At 38.7% G+C, this 18469-nt stretch overlaps 1 pseudogene; it reads right to left on the reverse strand.

Moving 5' to 3' along the window:
• Positions 1-2903: 2903 nt before the first annotated feature.
• On the reverse strand, positions 2904-17930 carry LOC123802703 (large ribosomal subunit protein uL11 pseudogene; annotated as a pseudogene).
• Positions 17931-18469: the final 539 nt, after the last annotated feature.

Genomic DNA, 18469 nt, shown 5'->3' on the forward strand with positions numbered 1-18469 from the left:
TTTATTCTAGTTGTTAAAAACTGGACATTTTAGGGTTGAAGATATTGTAACAACTTTGGAATCAGATCTTCTCTCTGTCCCCCAATTCCACTATCTTGCTTTTCTTTTCCTATTTGCAGTTTCTTGTTTCATGACTTTCCTGGATTGGTTCTGTTGATTTTTTATTTCTTGAAGTAAAGCCACTGAGTTCTCTGATTTCTTTTTAAAAGTTTTTGTTTTTACTTATGAGTCTAGGTTTCTAGGAATTACCCCTTGGTCAGCTCAGTTTAGTGATCAGCCAATGACTGGCCAGATAATTTCTTTAGATGATCCGGGAAGTTTTCACCTTTTACCACGAAGATGTGTGTGTGAAGGCAAATCTTCACATCTAAGGTAGTTTGCAAGTTAGCTGTAGTTTCCACTTTTTGCTTGCAAAGGGTCACCCAAATGTAAGTTACTAAGCCCTCTCTGGTTTTTCCTGTCCTTGCACATCTTCCTGTGTATGCATGTGCAGTCTTCTAGATCTTCTAGAACCTCAGGAATGTGAGAGCTTTTCAAAGTTCCTTGTGGTCTATAGTTTCTCTTCCCTAAATTTCCCTTTTAAACTTTGGGCCAGATTTTTTGTCATGGGCTGAATCGTGCCCTCTGTCAACAAATCCATATGTTGACACCTTAACCATTTGAGTATGGGACTGTATTTGGAGTTAGGATCTGTAAGGATGTAATTCACTTAACGTAAGATCATTAGGGTGAGGTCTAACCCAATATGGCTGGTTTCCTTATAATAAGAGGAAATTTGGACAGAGACCATGTGAAGACACAGAGAAAAGATGACTATCTACAAGTCAAGGAGAGAGGCCTCAGAAGAAACCAATCCTGCCAACACCTTGAGTTAAGACTTCCAGCCTCTAGAGTTGTGAGAAAATACATTTTTGTTGGTTTGTTTAAGCCATCTAGTTTATGGCACTTTGTTATGGTGTCCTAGAAAACTGATACACTCCTCTTTTCCCCAACTAAATCCACAGTTTCAACTAACTGCAATGTTAACATTTCCAGCTGATTGCTATTGTTTTCCGTAACTCCTATAAATAGAACTTCTTCCATGGAGCTGAACTTCAAGTTAGGTAAAATGTTGATAATGCCCTGAGAATAGGTTTTTTCCCAGGGAGCTTCTGAAAATATTGTCAAAATAGCGACAGTTCTTAGGGGATAGGGCATTTCACAAAGCTCCAAACAGATCAGCTGACTCTACTGCTGCTGATTCTTGACAGCTATCACCCTGGTGCTGGGTGGGTGGGAATAGTTGCAATTAAAACACCACAGGTGCCATTGTCTTATGAAGTTCAGTAGTTTTCCTTGAATAAATGCTTTTCAATTTATTCCATGCTATTAAAGGTTAGTTTCTGAAGTCTAAAATGATTGAGTTCTATTGTTTTGTCAGTATTTTTTTGCTTTTGTGGGAAGAGGATTCACTGAAGTCCTAATGCTGCCACTCTGAAAGTCTTGCCCTTCACCTTGTTTTTGAAAGGTATTTTTGCTGGACATAGAATTCCAGGTTTACAGGTTCTTTTTCTTCTTTCAGAACTTTATTGTGGAAGGAGCCAAGATGCCCTTCAATAAATGAATGGATAAAGAAGATGTGGTCCATATACACAATGGAATATTACTCAACCATCAGAAAGAACGATTACCCAACATTTGCACCAACATGGACGGGACTGGAGGAGATTATGCTAAGTGAAATAAGTCAAACAGAGAAAGACAATTACATATGGTTTTACTCATTTATGGAACATAAGAAATAGCAGGGAGATCGGTAGGAGAATGAAGGGAAGAATGAAGGGGGGATAAACAGAAGGGGGAATGAACCACGAGAGACTATGGACTCTGGGAAACAAACTGAGGGCTTCAGAGGGGAGGCGGATGGGGGATTGGGATAGGTAGGTGATGGGTACCAAGGAGGGCACATATTGCATGGAGCACTGGGTGTTATATGCAAACAATGAATCATGGAACACTTCATCAAAAACTAAGGATGTACTGCATGGTGACTAACATAACATAATAAATTTTTTTAAAAAAAACCTAAATAAGTAAGTAAATAAATAAATAACCATTCACATGTTTTGCTAAAAAAATAAAAATTAAAAATAAAGATATTGCTCCACATGGGGCGCCTGGGTGGCACAGCGGTTAAGCGTCTGCCTTTGGCTCAGGGCGTGATCCCGGCGTTGTGGGATCGAGCCCCACATCAGGCTCCTCTGCTATGAGCCTGCTTCTTCCTCTCCCACTCCCCCTGCTTGTGTTCCCTCTCTCGCTAGCTGTCTCTATCTCTGTCAAATAAATAAATAAAATCTTAAAAAAAAAAAAAGATCTTGCTCCACAGTCTTTTCACTTCCCCTGCTCTACTGAGAAGTCTGCTGTCATTTTTATCTGTTTTTCTGTACGTAGTGCCTTTTTTACTAGTTGCTCTTAAGGTTTTCTCTTTACCACTAATTTTAAGCAATTTGATTATGATTTTCTTAGTGTAGTTTTCTTTCTGTGCTGTCTGTTTGGGGTTTGTTGAGTTACTTGAATCTTTGGACTATATATTTTATCAAATTTGGGGAAATATTGGCCAGTATTTTCCCACATGTTTTTCTCCTCTTCTCTTTCTGGGCTCTGATTACAAGCATAGTAAACACTTGGTGTTGTCCCAAAGTTCCTTCATGTTCTGTTTACTGTTTTCAGTCTTTTTCTCTCTTGTTTCATTTTGGGTAGTTTCTATTGCTATGCCTTCAAGTTCACTGATCTTTTTCTGTGTATACTTCATCTCATACACTGTATGGTTTTTGCCTTAGAAGTTCAACGTTATATGTATATATAAATTTTAATTTTTTTGGTTGTCAAATGATCTTTTATTAAAATATTTTCTTTTGTTGTTCTTAGCTAGCTGGGCATTTCACTGAACCACTACTGATGTCATCTATGATGTCATCTATGATGTCATGAAGGTGGCAGACATCAACACTGCTGCCCACAGATTGGACAGTCCCCAGGATCTTTTTAATGGTTCCAGAGAAGTTCTCTGGCTAAAGATTGGTACCACATTTGTCAGGCAATTTTGACAGTCTCATCAAAAGTTATATTTCTACTGTGCTTAATGTTTCTTGGCTTCTTTCTGTCTTTTGGTGGTTCCTTGAGGACTTTGATAATCAGGGCAGAAGCAGAAGGTACCACTTAAATCTGGTCCTGTCTGTTCTGAATGGTCAGTTTCAATGTAATCCTTAGACCTTTCCACTCACCAGTTGCTTTGGTGATGTCATCACCAAACTTTTTGGAGACAGACCCAAGGGGCCAATCTTTGGGGCCAGGACAGGTGTGGCACCAACATCCCCATTGGTGTACCTCAGGTATATGACTTTGATCTTATTGGGGTCGAACTTAGGCAGCAGGGTGGAGGCAGCTGGTGTTAGATAAATCTGGATTTGGGAAAACCAGAGACAGTTGCCCCTTTGCCTGCTCTAAGCAGGAAGCCAAAAGTTATAAATTTTAATTTTTAGATTTTATTATTATATCATGATTTAAATATATATCAAATACATATATTTTTCCTTGTCTCTCCTTAATCATGTGCGTGCTTTCCTCTACCTTCTTGAACATATAAATGAACTTATAATAACTGTTTTAATGTCCTTGTCTAATAAGTTTATTACTGTATAATTTCCAAGTCTATTTTCATTTTTTTTTCCTTCTTACTTTAAGTTGAATTTCTTGCCCTTTTGTATGCCTGATAATTTTGGATTGATGCCAAACATCGTAAATTTTACATAGGTGATTGATGAATTTTTAATACAGTTGACCTTTGAACAACATGGTTTGAACTGCGTGGGTCCACTTACACACAGGGTTTTGGTGGGGTTTTTTTGATACAGTACAGTACTGTAAGCGTATTTTCTCTTTCTTATGATTTTTAATAACATTCTTTCTCTAGGTTACTTTATTATAAGAATACAAAATATGTGATATTATGTTTTCAAGAAGGCTTCCAGTCAACAGTAAGATGTTAGTATTTAAGTTTTGGGGAGCCAAATGTTATCTGTAGATTTTCAAGTGCATGGGAGATCTGTATTTCTTTAAGTGTTTTTGAAATTTATTTTTGGACATAGTTACTTAGAAATAATTTAAGACTAGCTATTAATTTTTGTTAGCTGGGTTCAGAATAGCCTTTTGTCTGGTGCTGTTTTGCCTCTTTACTAAAGCAATAGCCATCTGATGACTCTATGTGTGGTAAAAATTTACATTCTGATTTGTGGGACACAAACTATTCCTAGTTCTGTGTGAGCTCTGGATCTTATTCCACATGATCCTCTCTAATGATCTTTCCTTTGGCTGTCATGTGCTAATTAACATTCTGCTAAAGAGTTTAGGGGAATCCTCTGTGGAGCTCTAGATCTCTCTATATGTGCATCTCTCTCCTTTCCAGGACTTTGCCACATAAATTCTGGGTACCTTGCTCTCCTTGAACTCTGAATTTACTGAATGGAGATCACTGAACTCTGCTTGAACTCCTTGAACTCTGCTCTCCTTGAACTCTGAATTTACTGAATGGAGATCACTGAACTCTGCTTTCGCACACCTTCCTTGTGCTGTGGCCTAGAAACTTTCTCAATGAAGTGAACTAGGGCATTTACAGGGTTTATGTCATTTATTTCCCTTCTCTCAATGTTCCCTATCCCATACTACCTATTGTTCAATATTTGAAACCCTTTTTCTTTTTTTTATAATACTTTTTTATTATATTTTGTTAGTCACCATACAGTACATCCCTGGTTTTTGATGTAAAGTTCAATGATTCATTAGTTGCATATAACACCCAGTGCACCATGCAATACGTGCCCTCCTTACTACCCATCACCAGCCTATCCCATTCCCCCACCCCTCTCCCCTCTGAGGCCCTCAGTTTGTTTCTCAGAGTCCATAGTCTCTCATGTTTCATTCCCCTTCTGCTTACCCCCCTTTCTTTATCCCTTTCTTCCCCTACCGATCTTCCAAGTTCTTATGTTCCACAGATGAGAGAAACCATATGATAATTGTCTTTCTCTGCTTGACTTATTTCACTTAGCATTATCTCCTCCAGTGCCGTCCATGTTGCAGCAAATGTTGAGAAATCATTCTTTTTGATAGCTGAGTAATAGCCCATTGTATATATTGACCACATCTTCTTAATCCAGTCATCTGTTGAAGGGCATCTCGAAACCCTTTTTCTTTTAATTTTGCCCATTGTTAAGGCAGAAGGGCAAGTCTGGTTACTGTATTGCATCGTGGCTGGAAGCATAAGTCCTAAACCCTGATTCTTAAAATGCACCATTGACACCTGTGCTGATAGTCAATGACAGGTGAGTACAAGAGGACTAGGAACTTATTTTGTGGCTACTGCTGTTTAGATTAAATGATAATTTAAAGAAGACATTACAGGGCACCTGGGTGGCTCAGTTGGTTGAGCTTCTGTCTTGAGCTCAGGTTATGATCCTGGGGTCCTGGGATTTAGCCCCAAGTCAAGATCCCTGCTCAGTGGGGAGTCTGTTTCTCCTTCTCCCTCTGCCCCTCCCCCTGCTTGTGCTCTCTCTCCCTCTCTCTCTCTTTCTCACTTTCTGTATCTGTCTCAAATAAATAAATAAAATCTTTAAAAAAAATAAAGAAGACATTACAATTAATGCCACAGAAATAAAAAGGCACCTGGGTGGCTCAGATGGTTAAGCATCTGTCTTTGGCTCAGGTCATGATCTCCAGGTCCTGGGATAGAGCCCCATGTTGGGCTCCCAGCTCAGCAGGGAGCCTGCTTCTCCCTTTCCCTCTGCCTCGCCCACTGCTTGTGTTCTCTCTGTCTCTCTGTCTCAAATAAACAAATAAAATCTTTTTTAAAAAGCTTTGGAAGTCCTAGGCAGAGTAATCAGGGAAAGGAAGGAAATAAAAGCCATCCAAATTGGTAAGGAAGAAGCAAAACTGTCACTATTTGCAAATGACATAATAGTATGTATAAAAAACTCTAAGAACTCAACCAAGAACAAATAACAAATTATGTAGGTTGTAGGATAAAAATCAATATACACATGATATGATGAGCACTGGATGTTACACGCAACTAATAAATCATTGAAGAGTATATGAAAAACTAATGATGTACTGTATGTTGGCTAATTGAACTTAAATAAAAAAATCAATATACAAAAATCTGTTACATTTCTATACACTAATAATGAACTATCAGAAAGAGAAACTAAGAAAAGTATGCCACTTACAGTTGCATCAAAAAGAATGAAATACATAAGAACTAGGAAGATCGGTAGGGGAAGAAAGGGATAAAGAAAGGGGCGGGTAATCAGAAGGCGGAATGAAGCATGAGAGACTATGGACTCTGAAAAACAAACTGAGGGCTTCAGAGGGGAGGGGGTGGAGGAATGGGATAGGCTGGTGATGGGTAGTAAGGAGGGCACGTATTGCATGGTGCACTGGGTGTTATACGGAACTGATGAATCATTAAACTTTACATCAAAAACCAGGGATGTACTGTATGGTGACTAACATAATATAATAAAAAAAAAAAAGGAAAAAAGAAAAAAGAAAAAAAAAGAATGAAATACCTAGGGATTAATTTAACCAAGGTGAAAGACCTGTACTCTGAAAACTATAAAACATTGATGAAATAAACTGAAAAAGACACAGGTAAATGGAAAGATATTCCATGCTCATTGATTGGAAGAATGAATAATTTACAATGTCCATAGTACAACATCAATCTATAGATTCAATGCAACACCTGTCAAAATCCAACGCATTTTTCACAAAAATATATACACATGCACACAATGGAATAATATTCAGACATAAAAAAGAAGGAAATATTGCCATTTGCAACAACATGGTTGGTTCTTGAGGGCATTATGCTAAGTGAAATAAGTCAGGCAGAGAAAAACAAGTACTGTATGGCCTCACTTGTATGTGGGATCTAAAATAAAACAAAAACAAAACTGAATTCATAGATATGGAAACAGATTGTTGGTTGCCAGAGGTGGCAAGTGGGGTGGGTGGGTGAAACGATTGAAAGGAGTCAAAAGGTATAAACTTTCAGTTACAAAATAGATAAATCCTGAGGATGATGTATAGCATGGTGACTATAGTTAATAATATTGTATTGTATATTTCAAAGTTGTTAACAGCATAAAAGTTCACATCACAAGAAAAAATTGTAATTATGTATGGTGACGGATGTTAAGTAGACTTATTGTGGTGATTACTTGGCAATATATACAAATACCAAATCATTATGCTGTACACTTGAAACTAATGTTATATGTCAATTATATCTCAATAAAAAATGAGAATTTAAGAATTAACCTTCAAACCTAATATAACGTTCAGAAGCTAAAACACTAAGGAGTATAGTTAGAACTCAAATTCAGGTCTGTGAACATAGGTATATGATAAAGACTAAATAGGTTTTGGGCATTCCGACTGAGAAACCATAACAAATTACTCAAGTTCAGCAGCTTAAAACAATGTGAATTTATTATCTCACAGCTCTGTGGGTCAGAAATCTGGGTTCCACATGGCTTGGCTGGTTCCTTGACTTAGTGTCTCAAAAGACTGAAATCAAGATGTCAGCAGGGCTGTTTCTTTCTCAGGAATCTACAGGAGAACCCCTTTCTAGGCTTATTCTGATCATTGGCAGAATTCAATGTGGCTGTAGGATGTAATCCCTATTTCCTTGCTGCGTGCCATCCAGAGGTCATGCTCATTTTCTAGAGGCTGGCTGTAACCCCTAGTTAGTGGCCCCTTTCATAGGTAGATTGGGTCCCTCATGCTTTGAATCTCTCTGACTCTTCCCTTTGCCTCATCTCTCCTGTTATATCTCTTTTCACTCTAGTTGGAGAAATTCATCTGTTTTTAAGGGCTCAAGTGATTAGATTTGGCTGACCCAGATAATCTAGGGTAATCTCCCTATATGAAGGCCCATAGCCTTAAATACATTTGTAAAGTTCATTTCACCAAGTAACATAACATAATCACAGAATCCAGTGATTAGAGAATAGACATCTTAGGGGGGCCATTATTTAGTTTATCACATCAGTGTATTAGCTAAAATCCTCATCCTAAGAAGATGGAAGAATAAACAATTGTACCCTTGGGAGACCTCTGAATTTCTCACCCTTGCTGCCATTCAGTTTCACCTTGGAGACTGAAATAAACAGATATCAAATACCATCACAAAAAATCAAAGCTGGAAGGAATGTTATCAATCACCTAGTCCAGACCTTTTATTTTATGGATTAGAAAATTAATGTACAGAGACAAGAAGCTGCTTTGACTAGTTAATGGTAGAAATGAATATTTATTCTGATCTGCAGATCCTTGCCAATATGTGGTTTCATTAATTACCTGAGTAGGCATTTAACTATCCTTTCAAGCTTCAGTTTGTTCATCTGAAAAATGGGAATAATAATGATCTTTCCTTCTCAAAGATGTTGCAAGAATTAAAGGAAATTAGTGTATATAAGTACATAGTGCAGTAACTATACCTGGCATTTAGTAAGTGCCGGAAATGTGAGCTATCGTTGTTGTTGTTACTATTATATTATTATTTTATGAATCAAGGCTGCATCAACATATAGGCACCTTCTTTCGACTGAACTCATTCGATAACTGAATAATTTCATTGAAGTAATTGTGAATGTGAGACTTTTATGTTATATAACTGCTTTTTCAATATGATCACTTTTTTCTGCTTAAGTGACTTGAAAATTTAGATGGGTGAGAAAATCTGTACCACCTGGATTGAATCTTTATGTTAAAGTGATAAAGAAATATATAATCACTCTAATTCTCTATTTTAGTAAACCTGGTCATTATTGTACTCATAAAACAAATGTTTCTTGAGTGTCAGTTATAGGCCAGGTAATATATATATACAGGGATGAATAAAACAGACGTGATCCTTGGGGTGCCTGCCTAGCTCAGTTGGCGACACATGCGACTCTTGATCTTGGGTTTGTGGGTTTGAGCCCCATGTTGGGTGCAGTGATTATTTAAAAATAAAATCTTTAAAAAATGTTTTTAAAACAGACATGATCCTTGCTCACTCAGAGCTTATTGACTGGGGAGAAACTCACATTCATTGAGGAAATAAGTATGTAAATAAAGATCACTGTAAATTCTTTGAAGGAAAATAATAGGATGATACAAGAGATTTAAAAAGACCAATACTAGATTGGAGATCGGGATTCTCTGAGAAGTGACATTTTAGCTGAGACCCAAAGAAAGAGAAGGAATCAGCCATGTAGAGAGTGTTCATGTGGTTGGCCATGGAGATGGAAATAAATTCGTGGATTTGAAGGAGAGGAAGATGGAGAAGGAGAGAGGGGATGAGAAGGAGGAGGTTTTGCTGAAGAGTTAGATGAGGGCAGGTGATAAGAGAAAGGATGGCCTAAAGATGACTCCTAGGTTTCTGACTGGGAGTTAAGGAATATTGTTAGAAGGAAGTTTAGAGGCACTATGTCTAATTTTATCAATTACTTGTCATGTTGCATGTAGTTTCATATGATATTTGGCTTAATTTCAAAGGAAATCTTGTATAAAATATTGTGACAATCAAATCTACCTACCTCCCTGAAGGATTCTTGTGAAAAGCTGTTCAGAAAATGCAGTTGTAAAAAAGAAAAGAAAGGAAAAAAGAAAAGAAAGAGAGTAGATACAATTGTAAATATTTGTTTTACGAGAAAGAAATAAGTGAATTTAATTACAAAACAGTTGCTTAACAGTGGAGTTGATAGAGCTGATGAAATTAAAAGATCAGAGAAGGCAAGTCAATAAATAGAAAAGAATATTTTATTCTTAATACAAACAGTGTATCATTTAAGTCAATCTGGATGGAAGGGAAATAACATTTTTAAAGGGGAACTTGCAGTGGCAGAATGGAGAGACTTATGTGTTGAAGGTTAACTATATTCACTGATCTGTTGTTCAATACTTAATTTAATCTTAACAAAAAGTCTGAAATCCAGACATTATCTCACCTTAAACATGAACAAACTCAGGTTTGTAGTAGCTAAGTAAGTTGTTCATGGTCAAGGTTAACAAGTGACAAAGCTATGATTTAATCTCAAGTCTGTATCTTTGGGGTCAAGGAATGAACCATGAGAGACTATGGACTCTGGGAAACAAACTGAGGGATTCAAAGGGGAGGGCGGTGGGGGAATGGGATAGGCTGGTGATGGGTAGTAAGGAGGGCATGTATTGCATGGTGCACTGGGTGTTATACAGAAGTAATGAATCATGGAACTTTACATCAAAAACTAGGGATGTACTGTATGGTGACTAACATAATATAATAAAAAATATTATTTAAAAAAAACTAGAGATGTACTGTATGGTGACTAACATAATATAATAAAAATTATTATTAAAAAAAATAAATAAAACTGTATCAGTAATATAAATTAAATTAAATTATATTTAAAAAATCTGTGTGGAAACCCCCCCCAAAAAAACCCCAAAAAACAAACAAACAAAAAAACCAAATAGTGTAATTGCTAGGTCATAGGGTAGCTCTATTTTTAACATCTTGAGGAACCACCATACTGTTTTCCAGAGTGGCTGTATAAGCATTGGCTGGGTTTTTTTTTATATATATATAATTTTTATTTTGTTATATTAGTCACCATACAGTACATCCCCAGTACTTGATGCAATTCCATGACTCACTATTTGCGTATAACACCCAGTGCACCATGCAATATGTGCCCTCCTTAATACCCATCACCGGCCTATCCCAATCCCCCACCCCCCTCCCCTCTGAAGCCCTCAGTTTGTTTCCCAGAGTCCACAGTCTGTCATGGTTCATTCCTCCTTCTGTTTACCCCCCCCCTTCATTCTTCCCTTCCTTCTCCTACCGATCTTCCTATTTCTTATGTTCCATAGATGAGTGAAACCATATGATAATTGTCTTTCTCTGCTTGACTTATTTAACTTAGCATAATCTCCTCCAGACCTGTCCACGTTGCTGTAAATGTTGGGTAATCGTTCTTTCTGATGGCTGAGTAATATTCCATTGTATATATGGACCACATCTTCTTAATCCAGTCATCTGTTGAAGGGCATCTCAGCTCCTTCCAGAGTTTAGCTATTGTGTACAATGCTGCTATGAACATTGGGGTGCATATGGCCCTTCTCTTCACTACGTCTGTATCTTTGGGGTAAATACCCAGTAGTACAATTGCTGGATCATAGGGTAGCTCAATTTTTAACTTTTTAAGGGAACTCCACACTGTTTTACAAAGTGGCTGTACCAACTTGCATTCCCACCAACAGTGTAAGAGGGATCCCCTTTCTCCGCATCCCCTCCAACATTTGTTGTTTCCTGCCTTGTCAATTTTTGCCATTCTAACTAGTGTAAGGTGGTATCTCAAGGTGGTTTTGATTTGAATTTCCCTGATGGCTAATGATTTTGAACATTTTTTCTTTCATGTGTCTGTTAGCCATTTGTATGTCTTCATTGGAAAAGTGTCTGATCATATCTTCTGCCCATTTTTTGATTTGATTATTTGTTTCATGTGTATTGAGTTTGAGAAGTTCTTTGTAGATCTTGGATACTAGTCTTTTATCTGTAGTGTCATTTGCAAATATATTCTCCCATTCCATGGGCTGCCTCTTAGTTTTTTTGACTGTTTCCTTGGCTGTGCAGAAGCTTTTTATCTTGATGAAGTCCCACAAGTTCATTCTTTTTTTGTTTCTCTTGCCTTTTGAGATGTGTCATGAAAAAAGTTGCTGTGGCCAATGTCAAAGAGGTTGCGGCCTATATTCTCCTCTAGAATTTTGATGGATTCCTGTCTCACATCAAGGTCCTTCAACCATTTAGAGTTTATCTTTGTGTATGGTGTGAGAGAGTGATCAAGTTTCACTCTTTTGGATATAGCTGTCCAATTTTCCCAGCACCATTTATTGAAGAGACTGTCTTTTTTCCATTGGTTGTGTTTTCCTGCTTTGTCAAAGATTAGTTCCCCAAAGAGCCGAGGGTCCATTTCCAGATTCTCTATTCTGTTCCGTTGGTTTATGTGTCTGTTTTTGTGTCAGTATCATGCTGTCTTTGTGATCACAGCTTTGTAGTATAGCTTGAAATCTGGCATTGTGATGCCCCCAGCTTTGTTTTTCCTTTTCAACAATTCCTTGGTGATTTGGGGTCTTTTCTGGTTCCACACAAACTTAAGGGCTCTTTGTTCCAGTTCTTTGAAAAATGTCATCGGTATTTTGATCGGGATAGCATTGAAAGTGTAGATTGCTCTGGGTAGCATGGACATTTTAACTGTGTTTATTCTTCTGATCCATGAGCATGAAATATTTTTCCATCTTTTTGTGTCTTCTTCAATGTCTTTCAAGAGTGCTCTGTAGTTTCTAGAATACAGATCCTTTTTACCTCTCTGGTTAAAGTTAATTCTGGGATAATGTATGATTTTTGGTGCTATTGTAAATGGAATGGATTCCCTAATTTCTCTTTCTTCAGTCTCATTATTCGTGTATAGAAATGCAACTGATTTCTGAGCATTGATTTTGTATCCCGCCACATTACTGAATTGCTGTATAACTTCTAGTTGTTTGGGGGTGGATTCTTTTGGGTTTTCCATATAGAGTATCATGTCATCTGCGAAGAGAGACAGTTTGACTTCTTCTTTGCCGATTTGGATACCTTTTATCCCTTTTTGTTGTCTGATTGCGATTGCAAGGACGTCTAGTACTATGTTGAATAATAGTGGCGAGAGTGGGCATCCTTGTCATGTTCCTTAAGGGAAAGTCTTTCAGCTTTTCCCCATTGAGAATGATATTTGCTGTAGGCTTTTCATAGATGGTTTTTATGAAATTGAGGAATGTACCTTATATCCCTACACTCTGAAGGGTTTTAATCAGGAAGGGATGCTGTATTGTCAAATGCTTTTTCTGCATCTATTGAGAGGTTCATATGGTTCTTGACTCTTTTCTTGTTGATATGATCTATCACACTGATTGATTTGCAAATGTTGAACCACCCTTGCATTCCAGGGATGAATCCCACTTGGTCATGATGGATAATCCTTTTAATGTACTGTTGGATCCTATTAGCTAGGATCTTGTTGAGAATTTTGGTATCCATATTCATCAGGGAAATCGGTCTGTAATTGTCCTTTTTGCTGGGGTCTTTGCCTGGTTTGGGGATCAAGGTAATACTGGCCTCATAGAATGAGTTTGGTAGTTTTCCTTCTGTTTCTATTTTTTGAAACAGCTTCAGGAGAATAGGTATTATTTCTTTGAATGTTTCGTAGAATTCCCCGAGGAATCTGTCAGGCCCTGGAATCTTGTTTTGGGGGAGGTTTTTGATCATTGCTTCAATCTCTTCATAATTAATCAGTCTGCTTAAATAATCAATTTGTTCCTGTTTCAGTCTTGGTAGTTTATAGGTTTCCAGGAAGAAATCCATTTCTTCCAGGTTGTTTAATTTATTGGCATAAAGCTGTTGATAAAAGTTTCTAATGATCCTTCCTATTTCATTGGTGTTGGTTGTGACCTCTCCCCTTTCATTCATAATTTTATTAATTTGGGTCCTTTCTCTATTCTTTTGAATAAGTCTGGCTGGAGGCTTATCGACCTTATTTATTCTTTCAAAGAACCAGCTTCTAGTTTTGTTGATTTGCTCTACTGTGCTCCTGGTTTCTAATTCATTGTTCTCTACTCTGATCTTGATCACCTGCCCTCTCGTGCGTGGGTTAGGCCTGTTCTTCTGTTCCAGCTCCAGCTTCTTGAGGTGAGAATATAAAAACTGCATTTTAGATTTTTCTATTCTTTTGAGTAAGGCTTGGATGGCTATGTATTTTCCCCTTAGGACCACTTTTGCAGTGTCCCACAGGTTTTGGACCAATGTGTTTTCATTCTCATTGGTCTCCAGAAATTGTTTAAACTGATTTTTAATTTCCTGGTTTACTCAATCATTTTTTAGCAGGATGGTTCTTACTTTCCAAGTGTTTGAGTTTCTTCCAAAATTTTCCTTGTGATTGAGTTCCAATTTCAAAGTATTGTGGTCTGAGAATATGCAGGGAATAATTTCAGTCTTTTGGTATCGGTTGAGACCTGTTTTGTGACCCAGTATATGGTTTATTCTGGAGAAAGTTCCATGTGCATTCGAAAAGAATGAGTATTCTGTTGTGCTGGCATGTAGTGTTCTATATATATCTATGAGGTTCATCTGGTCCAAAGCTCTTGTTTCTTTGTTGATTTTCTGCTTAGGTGATCTGTCTATTGCTGAGACCAGTGTGTTGAGGTCCCTACTATTTAACGTATTATTGTCTATATGTGTCTTTATTCTGGTTAAGAGTTGGCTTGTATATCTAGCTGCTTCCCTGTTGGGGGCATAGATATTTATAATTGTCATATCCACTTGTTGGATGCATCCTTTAAGAATAATATAGTGTCTTTCTGTATCTCTCACTACAGTCTTTACTTTAAAATCTAATCTGAATGATGTGAGAATTGCTACCCCAGCTTTCTTTTGAGGTCCATTGACATGAAAAATGGTTTTCCATCCCTTCACTTTCAGTCTGGATGTATCTTTAGGTTCAAAATGAATCTCTTGTAGACAGCAAATGGATGGGTCATGTCTTATTATCCAATCTGCAACCCTGTGGTGTTTTATGGGAGCATTTAGGCCATTCACATTGAGACTGATTATTGAGAGATATGATTTTAATGATGTCATATTTCCTGTGAAGTCTTTGTTTCTATAGATTGTAAATTTCTGTTCTGTATTACTCTTGGGGCCTTTTTACTTTTATAGAACCCCCCTTAATATCTCCTGTAAGGCTTGTTTCATGGTTATGAATTTGGTCAGTTTCTGCTGATCCTAAAGGTCCTTATCTCTCCAACAATTCTGAATGACAGCCTTGCTGGATAAAGGATCCTTGACTGCATGTTCTTCTCAGATAGAACTTTGAAAATACCCTGCCAACCCTTCCTAGCCTTCCAGGTCTCTGTAGACAGATCTGACGTTATTCTGATATTTTTCCCTCTGTACGTAAGGATTTTCTTCCCCCTGGCCGCTTTCAATACTGTATCCTTGAATCTAATATTTGCGAATGCACTATGACGTGACCTGGTGTAGGTCTGTTCTCATTGACCTTGGGAGGGGTCCTCACTGCTTCTTGGACATGAATGCTTGTTTCCTTTGCCAGATTAGGGAAGTTCTCAGCTACAATTTGTTCAAATATCTCTTCTGGACCTCTCTCTTTCTCCACCCCCTCGGGGATGCCCATGATTCTGACATTGGAATGTTTCATTGAGTCACTGATCTCCTGTAATCTACATTCTTGAGACTGGATTTTTTTGAGGTAAGTTTCCGTTTTAACTTTCTCTTCTACCATCCCATCCTCCAATTCAGTAATTCGTTCTTCTGCCTCATTTACCCTGGCTGTTAGAGCGTCTAGTTTAGACTACATTTGATTCATAGCATTTTTAATTTCTGCCAGACTTGCTCTCATTTCCGCCCTTAGAGATTCTATATTCTCGTTAATATTTTCATTAATATTTTTTTCAAGCCTACACATCATCTTGACCATTGTTACTCTGAACTCCATTTCTGACAATTTGGTATATCCATATCCATCAATTCTGTGGCAGAGACCACAGACTCATTATCTTTTCTTTGCTGGGGGAGGATTTCTCCTCCTCATCATTCTGATGAGGAGAGGGTGCAGTGATGCCCAGAGCCCAAATTATTGACCAGGACCCAGGCAGTGTGCACTTGTTTTATAAGGGACCTTAGGGAAGTGGGCTTCTTGATTTTTCAGCCTGCCTTCTGGGGGAGGGCCCTGCCACCCTGATAGTCAGGCAATCCTGATTAGGTAGAGTCTCCGTGTCCCCTGCGAGGGGAGATGGGGATGGGCACAATGTGAGCTGGTATTTCTGGTCTTTTGTTCTCTGGCGGCTTTCCCTGGCAGTTTTCTGTGACTCTTCTGAGAGTCGGAGCACCAGTGGCCATATCCTGGCCTCTGTCTCAGAACAGACAGATCACAGTCTGCTCTCCACTGAGCTCTCTTAGGCACTTTAACTCTGTTTCTCTCAGTGCTGCTAAAAACTCTGCAGCATCCCGGGATGTGCGCCCCACAGCCTGTGCCCCAGCCCTCACTTCCAGGGCCAGCGCATCTCTGTCTTTTGTGCTTCTAACACCACCAGCTGTCCCCGTTCCCACACACGCTCCTGAGCTCCATGGTTTGGTATGGTTCGGGTGTGCTCCAGAGTGCTGGTTTTCAGTCTGGTCGCACACGCGCTCCCGAGCTCTCAGTTTCAGTCTAGTTCGAGTGTGTGCTCCCAGCTCCGGTTTTCAGTTTGGACACTCGTGCGCTCCTGAGCTCCCGGTATCAGTCCGGTTCCAGTGAGCGCTCCGGAGCTCCGGTTTTCAGTCTGGTCGCACGCGTACCTGGGCTCACGGTCTCAGGCTGCTCTCTCTCGGGTGCCGGTGCACGAGTCCGGCCCCCTCCCCAGTGCAAGTGGCTACTGCTTACCGGTGCCTGAGCCGGTCGGCTCCCTCTCCCTTCCGTTTATGTTCTGATATCTGTGAGCAGATTCACGGCTCCCCGTTTCATACCTCAATATTCAGCGCTGGAGATGTTCGTTTGTAGAGATCCAGATGTATCTTCCTGCGTCTCAGGCTGATTCCACAGGTTTTCGGGATGGTCTGGTAGATATCTAGCTCGACTTGGGACCAGCTGAAAAAGGGTCTCCTACTCCTCCACTATCTTTTTTCCTCCTTGCAGAAAGTGGTGCTTTTCTGTTCATAGAATTTCTGCTACTCTTTTCTTCGTTCTCCAGATGCATTCATAGGTATTCAGAATGGTTTGGTAGCTCTCCAGCTGAATTCCTGGGACCAGACGAACTTTAGGTCTCCTGCTCCTCCGCCATCATGGAACCTCTTTCCCTAAGCACTGACTGTTATGCACAACTAACGAATTGTTGAACACTACATCAAAAACTAATGATGTACTATATGTTGCCTAATTGAACATAATAAAAAAAACACAACAAAACAAAACTCCCAAGTCTGTCAAACTCCTAAACCCAATTGCTTACACCAGAGGCTGGCAAACTTTGCCAAAGGGGCCTGCAATCAGTTTAGGTTTTGTGGCCCATATTGTCTTTTTCTCAACTACTCAGTGCTGCCATTGTAGCACAAAAGTAGCCATAGATGATATATAAATGAGTGGGTGTAGCTGTAAACCAATGAAACTATTTATAAAAGTAAGTTGATATGCTGGATTTGGCTGCTGACCACTGGCTTACACTAAGAGATAGCTTAACAGTTTCTATGAAAAATGGCGATGCCAAGACACCCAAAGCCTCATTTGAAGATAATCCACTAAGAAAATTATTTCAGATGTAAGTTAATGAACTTTAATGTTTCTTAGAGTTTGCAATGGTTATGTCACAGCCTAACATACATTTGTTGTTCATGGTAAAGCAGAATGGCAGGACACTAATTAAAATTCTAAAATAATCTAGAAATATCATCTTACTCAACAGTTCCAAATTTGTCTTTCTCCCAGCCTTTTACTGGAGCTACTGACTAGGAAACTGAACATTGTGCATTTGACATTTTCCTTTGTTTTCCCTTTATCAATTTTTTTGAGAGGTAGTACTAGCCACAAGCATCATGAAGGAAAGAAGAGCAGACAGAGGGAGGGGTGGTCACAGATTTGAGAGTATACTGGATGACATAACTTCCGAGGCATCTAGATTGGTGGTCTGTCATAATTAGCCCCTGATAATCATAAGTTTTGCACGGCAAGTGAGATGATCAGTGTATTCATTTTCTATTGGTACCATAAAAAATTACCACAAACTTAGTGGCTTAAACACTCGCTTATTACCTCACAGTTCTGTGAGAAGTCTAGACACGGCATGGCTCAACTGGGTCTTCTGTCTCACAGAAGTACAGGCACAGCATGAGCATGACTCAAGCTAACATCAAGGCGTCAGCTGAGCTGGGCTTTTATTTAGAGATTTTGGGGAAGGTTACCCTTCCATGTTTATTCAAGTTGTTAGCAAAATTAAGTTTCTTATGGTTTGAGAACCAATGTTACTTTTTCCTTAATATGTTGCACCTTCATCTTCAAGCCAAAACTGACACCTGGAATCCTATTTGTGATCCAAATTTCTGACTTCATCTTCTGCTCTATTTTTAAGTGTTCATGTGATTAGATTAGTCCCACCTGCATAATCACCATATCTTCAAGTCATGCAAATAATAATCTTAATGACTCTTACAAATCCTTTCTGCCACATAATGTAACATATTCATGTGAGTAACACCAGGAGGCAAAGGTCATAGAGGCTATTTCCACACTAGTTAGAATTTGCTACTGTGACTTATTTCCAGGGAAGAGGAAGGTTGGGAGGAAAAGTATTTGGGTTCTAATTTAACTCATCAGCTGTTGTTAGT

The sequence above is a fragment of the Ursus americanus genome, chromosome 12 (assembly GCF_024610735.1).
Source record: "Ursus americanus isolate L20-20 chromosome 12, mUrsAme1.1.p, whole genome shotgun sequence".
NCBI lineage: Eukaryota > Metazoa > Chordata > Mammalia > Carnivora > Ursidae > Ursus > Ursus americanus.